Source organism: Hevea brasiliensis, chromosome 17, assembly GCF_030052815.1.
Source record: "Hevea brasiliensis isolate MT/VB/25A 57/8 chromosome 17, ASM3005281v1, whole genome shotgun sequence".
Taxonomy (NCBI): domain Eukaryota; kingdom Viridiplantae; phylum Streptophyta; class Magnoliopsida; order Malpighiales; family Euphorbiaceae; genus Hevea; species Hevea brasiliensis.
This window is the reverse complement of record NC_079509.1, coordinates 44,183,637-44,189,117: the sequence shown is the minus strand read 5'-3', so window position 1 is coordinate 44,189,117 and position 5,481 is coordinate 44,183,637.

Genomic DNA, 5,481 nt, shown 5'->3' with positions numbered 1-5,481 from the left:
CCCTTTTGCTACTAGCCTTGCCTTATAGGTCTCTACCTTTCCATCAGAACCAATTTTCTTCTTGAAAACCCATTTGTTCCCTATAGGTACAATACCTTCAGGTGGATCAATAAGATCCCAAACTTGATTTTTATACATGGAATCAATTTCAGATTTTATAGCATCAATCCATTTTGAAGAGTTTATATCTGATATAGCTTCTTCATAGGTAAGTAGATCATCTCCATGATCTAATTCTTCATGAGTAGACAACTCTTGTTCTTCTTCATGAAGAAAACCTTATCTCACTGGTGGGTGAGATACCCTGGTTGTTCTACGAGGAACAGCGGTAAATGTTTCATCAACGGGTGTAGGATAACTAGATGGATCTATATCCATCTGATCTGTTGGTTGGTCAGAATTCTCCAATTCCAACTTTATTTGCCTTCCTTTGCCTCCTTTTTGAACAAACTGTTGTTCAAGAAATGTGGCATCTTTACTTATCACAACCTTTTGTGAAGCAGGCAAATAAAAATAATATCCAAAACTATCTTCTGGATATCCAACAAATCGACCCTTTTCTGATATGGTCTCCAATTTATCAGTGTTCAGCTTTTTGATATAAGCTGGACAACCCCAAACCTTAACATGCTTAAAACTTGGTTTTCTTCCATGCCATATCTTATAAGGTGTGGAAGAAACTGATTTTAATAGAATCCTATTCAGAATATACAAAGCTGATTCTAATGCGAATCCCCAAAAGAAGATTCACATATCAGTATAGCTCATCATACTACATACCATATCCAATAAAGTACGATTTCTCCTTTTAGATACACCATTCAGCTATGGCGTTCCTGGAGGAGTCAGCTGGGAAACAATGCCATGTTCTCTCAAGTATTCATCAAATTCAGTACTCAAATATTCACCTCCATGATCTGATCGAAGAGCTTTAATACTCTTTCCTATTTGATTTTCTACTTCAGATTTAAATTCTTTGAACTTTTCAAAGAATTCATGTTTGTATTTCATCAAATACAAATACCCAAACCTTGATTTATCATCAGTAAAGGTAATAAAATAATGAAAGCCCCCTCTAGCCATTTCTTTAAATGGACCACATACATCACTATGTATTAGCACCAAAATATTTTCAGCGCTTAGCTCTTATCCAATAAAGGGTGATCTAGTCATTTTGCCCAGAAGGCAAGATTCACAACTTAGAGTAGGCTAAGAGACCAATGAGGATAGAATCCTCATTTTTTCTAATTTTGTAATCCTATCTTCTGCAACATGACATAACCTTAAGTGCCAAATATATTTTGAACTTGAGTTGATTTTCACTATGGCATTGCATTCATTTAGATCACTTACATTCATTTTGTGTTTGTCATTATTATGCAAATAATAAAGACCATCATTCATATAACCCGAACCAACATATTTATTTCCAAAATAAATATTACAAACATCATCTGTGAACTAAAATTTATAGCCATTTCTAGTCAAACTAGATATAGAAATGATGTTCTTAAAAGCATCAGGTACATATAAAATATTATCCAGACACAAAACATATCCAAAAATGTAAAAAGATTTAGATCCTATGGCTAAAGCTTCAACAGTTGAGCCATCGCCAATCCAGAGTTTAACATCTCGAGAACGCAAGCTGCTACTATTTGCTAGTTCCTGCATATTATTAGAAATGTGAGAACTGGCACCAGTATCTAAAACCCAAGCTGTAGATGAACTATGAGTATCATCAAAATCTAAATAACAAGATATAGGCATACCTTCCAAAGGTGTATCCTTCTTGTCCTTCAGAGAAGCAAGATACTCTGGGCAGTTCCTTTTCCAGTGCCTATCCTTCTGGCACTGGAAACACTTTCTTTTGCCTCCATTAGCTTTAGTCTTCCCTTTCTGTTTAGCTATTTTCTTAGATGGACCAGGAATCTGAGGTTTCTTTTTCTTATTGCCTTTCTTCTTATTAGACTTTTCAACAGAAGATGCAATCAAAGCAACCTCTTTTCCTTTATTGCCCGGCATATTCTTTTGGGCAATAACCAGCATGTTGAGTAAACCAGCTAAGGTGCATTCTTGTTGAGTCATATGAAAATTGGTCACAAACTTCCCAAAAGACTCAGGAAGGGACTGAAGGATCAAATCCGTCTGTAGTTGGAAATCCATGTTGAAGTCAAGATGTTCCAACTGCTCAATCAGCCGAATCATCTTGTGGACATGATCCCCAACATTCTGTCCCTCAGACATCCTCATATAAAATAGCTGTCTAGATATCTCATACCTAGCATTCCTACTGTGCTCACCATACAACTCTTGTAGGTGAAGGATGATCTCACTCGCACTCTGCATGTTCTCATGTTGCTTCTGTAACTCATTACTCATAAAAGAAATCACGTAACACTTAGCTCTCATATCATGCTCCTTCCACTTGTCCAAAGTTTCATGTTCCTCTTGTGTGGCCTCTGGAGGTAAGGAACCAGGAACATTTGAATCTAGAACATATCCTATATGTTCAAGGTTCAGGACAAGTTTCAAATTTCTTAGCCAATTAGAGAGATTAGGTCCTGTCAATCTATTGCGATCAAGTATGGTTGCAAGGATATTGGATGGTGGTGGTTGTTCTGTGCTCATTATTATCAGAAAATTAACTGCAAAAAATAACCAGATTAATTAGTAAACGTATCAAGTAATTAACCAAAATGATTATGGTCTTTTAATCAAATTGGTCCTCCCAGTAACTTAGCGAATTCTACACTTCCAAAGTAGAAAACGGAAATCCTAGTTGGATGGATTTCTAGTGGGTGATTAAATTCTTATAATTTTATTGATCATCCTCAGGTACATCCGTTATTGGAATTACAAACCATTTATATATTTACAACATCTCATGCTTAACAATTATTCTTAAGAAAATCTCTTAAATTAATTGCATCTTATGCAACTATTTAAAATTTCTTAAAATAATTGCTCCAATGGAGGGCCTATGTTATAATTACTTTAATTATAGCATTTCCAACTTAATCATTTGTTTGGAAGATTTTATGGTCATCCTAATTACTATTTAGGTCTCACTTTGCACATTATCCATTTAGCATGCATATATCATATAATTGCATACATTCCCATACATCTCATGCAATCATGGATAAGTAGTAAATATGGTATGATCATGGACTTTCTAAAGGATTCAATTCTGAGCCACGAAGAATTGAATCAGGGCATTCCTAGGTGTATTTCATTCATTCATTTTACAAGAGTTGCTGAAGGAGTACATAATCAACACTTGATCTTGAATTCCTCCCACTAGTCCCACCAATGCTCTTGACCTCCTAGAACTTCTTGCAATCCAATATTACATAGTAATCCTTAGCATACCAAGGCGAATTTACAAGAACTCAAATAAATGAAATTACAACCCAAAAATTATTACAAACTTAATAATACATGCCCAAAATAAATTAAAAAAAAATTAATTAATTTACAATCCCAAAGAAACATAAAAGAAATAAATCCAATCACATTGGTCTTTTATAGTCCATGATCATCCATCATGCATATCACTATTTAACAATTAAATAAAACATACATACTTAAATTAAATTGAATATCTCATATTTAACTTAAAAATCCAGATTTGAATATGATTCAAATAAATTTAAAAATTTAGATTTGAATTTCATTCAAACAAATTTAAAAATTCAGATTTGAATCACATTCAAACAACATTAAAAATTCAGATTTGAATCACATTCAAACATTTCTTAAAAAATCACATTTGAATCACATTCAAACATTTTTTAAAAAATTAGATCTGAATATTATTCAACCAAATTTAAAAAATCAGATTTGAATATGATTCAAACAACCTTAAAAATTCAGATTTGAATCACATTCAAACAACTTTTAAAATTTAGATTTGAATCACATTTAAATAATTTTTAAAATTCTGATTTGAATCATAATTTAATTGTGTGATTAAAACTACTAATTAAACACTTTAATTAGTGAAAGAATAGGCCTTAGATCATACAACAATTGCAGAATTAAAAGCCAAACCTTGAACCACCCATAGAAGCCAAACCATGCGCACCATTGATGGTGTTTTTCAAGCATGCCGCCACACCTCCATTGCAACCAGCAATGGATAAATCATCTCATGATCAAAACACACAATTAAATCATATAATCAACAATCTAAATGGCAAATATAGTGGCTCTGATACCAATTGAAGGAACGGAAGCATGAAAAATAGAAGTTTATACCATTGAATTCAAAAACTTTTCACCTAGGGTCATATGCATCATGCAAGATTTACTTTAATCTATTTGATTTCAATGATAAACAAAATATTAAAACTCTTTTAATATGTTTTTGGATCTGTATTTTCCATTTAAGATTTTAAAATTAATCAGATTAATTTTAGAACCCTAGATTAAATTAAGAACAAATACACTAACCTCTTGATGCACTGCAGTGTATTTGCACCTTTGAGATTCGTCTTCAGGACACCAAATGTTGTCCCTCTAGTTTGTCCACACCAAGAATACCTATGGCAGCCCTTGAACAGCTTCTAAAGCTTTTTCTATTAATTAGAAAATCCAGTTTTGCCTTTTAAAAGATTAGAGATGTAAATAGGACACTAGAAATAATTTCTGGAGTTGTTAATTCAAGAGATTGTTTTTCTAATCTCTTGGATTGATGAGAGAAGAAGAGAAGAGAAGAGGAGAAAATTGCACACTAAGGTGGCAGCACAAAGGAGTGGCTGCTGCTTGTGTTTTATTTTTTCTCATAACAACACTTATATAACTAGGTTAACACATTAAACCCTTGCCACATGTCACCCTTTGATTAGCTCTAGGTTTAAGTGACCCAATCACATTGTGCCAAGTGTCAAACCTATATTTAATCTAAACTTTAATCATCTTACATGATTAAAAGACATTTGGCAAGCTTATGTGTAATGCCATGTGTCACCATCTCATGGTGTCACATGTCACACTATGAAATGACCAAAATGCCCCTGTGTCTTAATTTTGAGTTCTTAACCCAAAATAATTATTTCTTTTCTTCTAATTAATTTATATCAAATATAAATTTATTAATTAATCTCTATTAATTAATTTCTCATTAATTAAATTCATATTTAAACACTTTAAATATAAATTTAACTTATACTATACATCCAATAATCGAGATTTGGTTTCAAGTCATGCTAGGGACTCTGCAATCTAATTGCAAACGAAAACTATTTAATTAATCAATTAAACTCTTTAATTAATTAATTAAATCATATTTAATTATGTGATAACTTGTGTATGTGTGTGACTTACTAGGCTCATCACTAATTGGCAATGAGACATGATATTAACTCTTAATATCATCAAAACTCTTTCTTATTATAAATGATTTCTCTAAATCATTTTATGCACCTCATAGACCATGGTTAACACCTAGCATAGCATGCCATGGCCACCCAATTA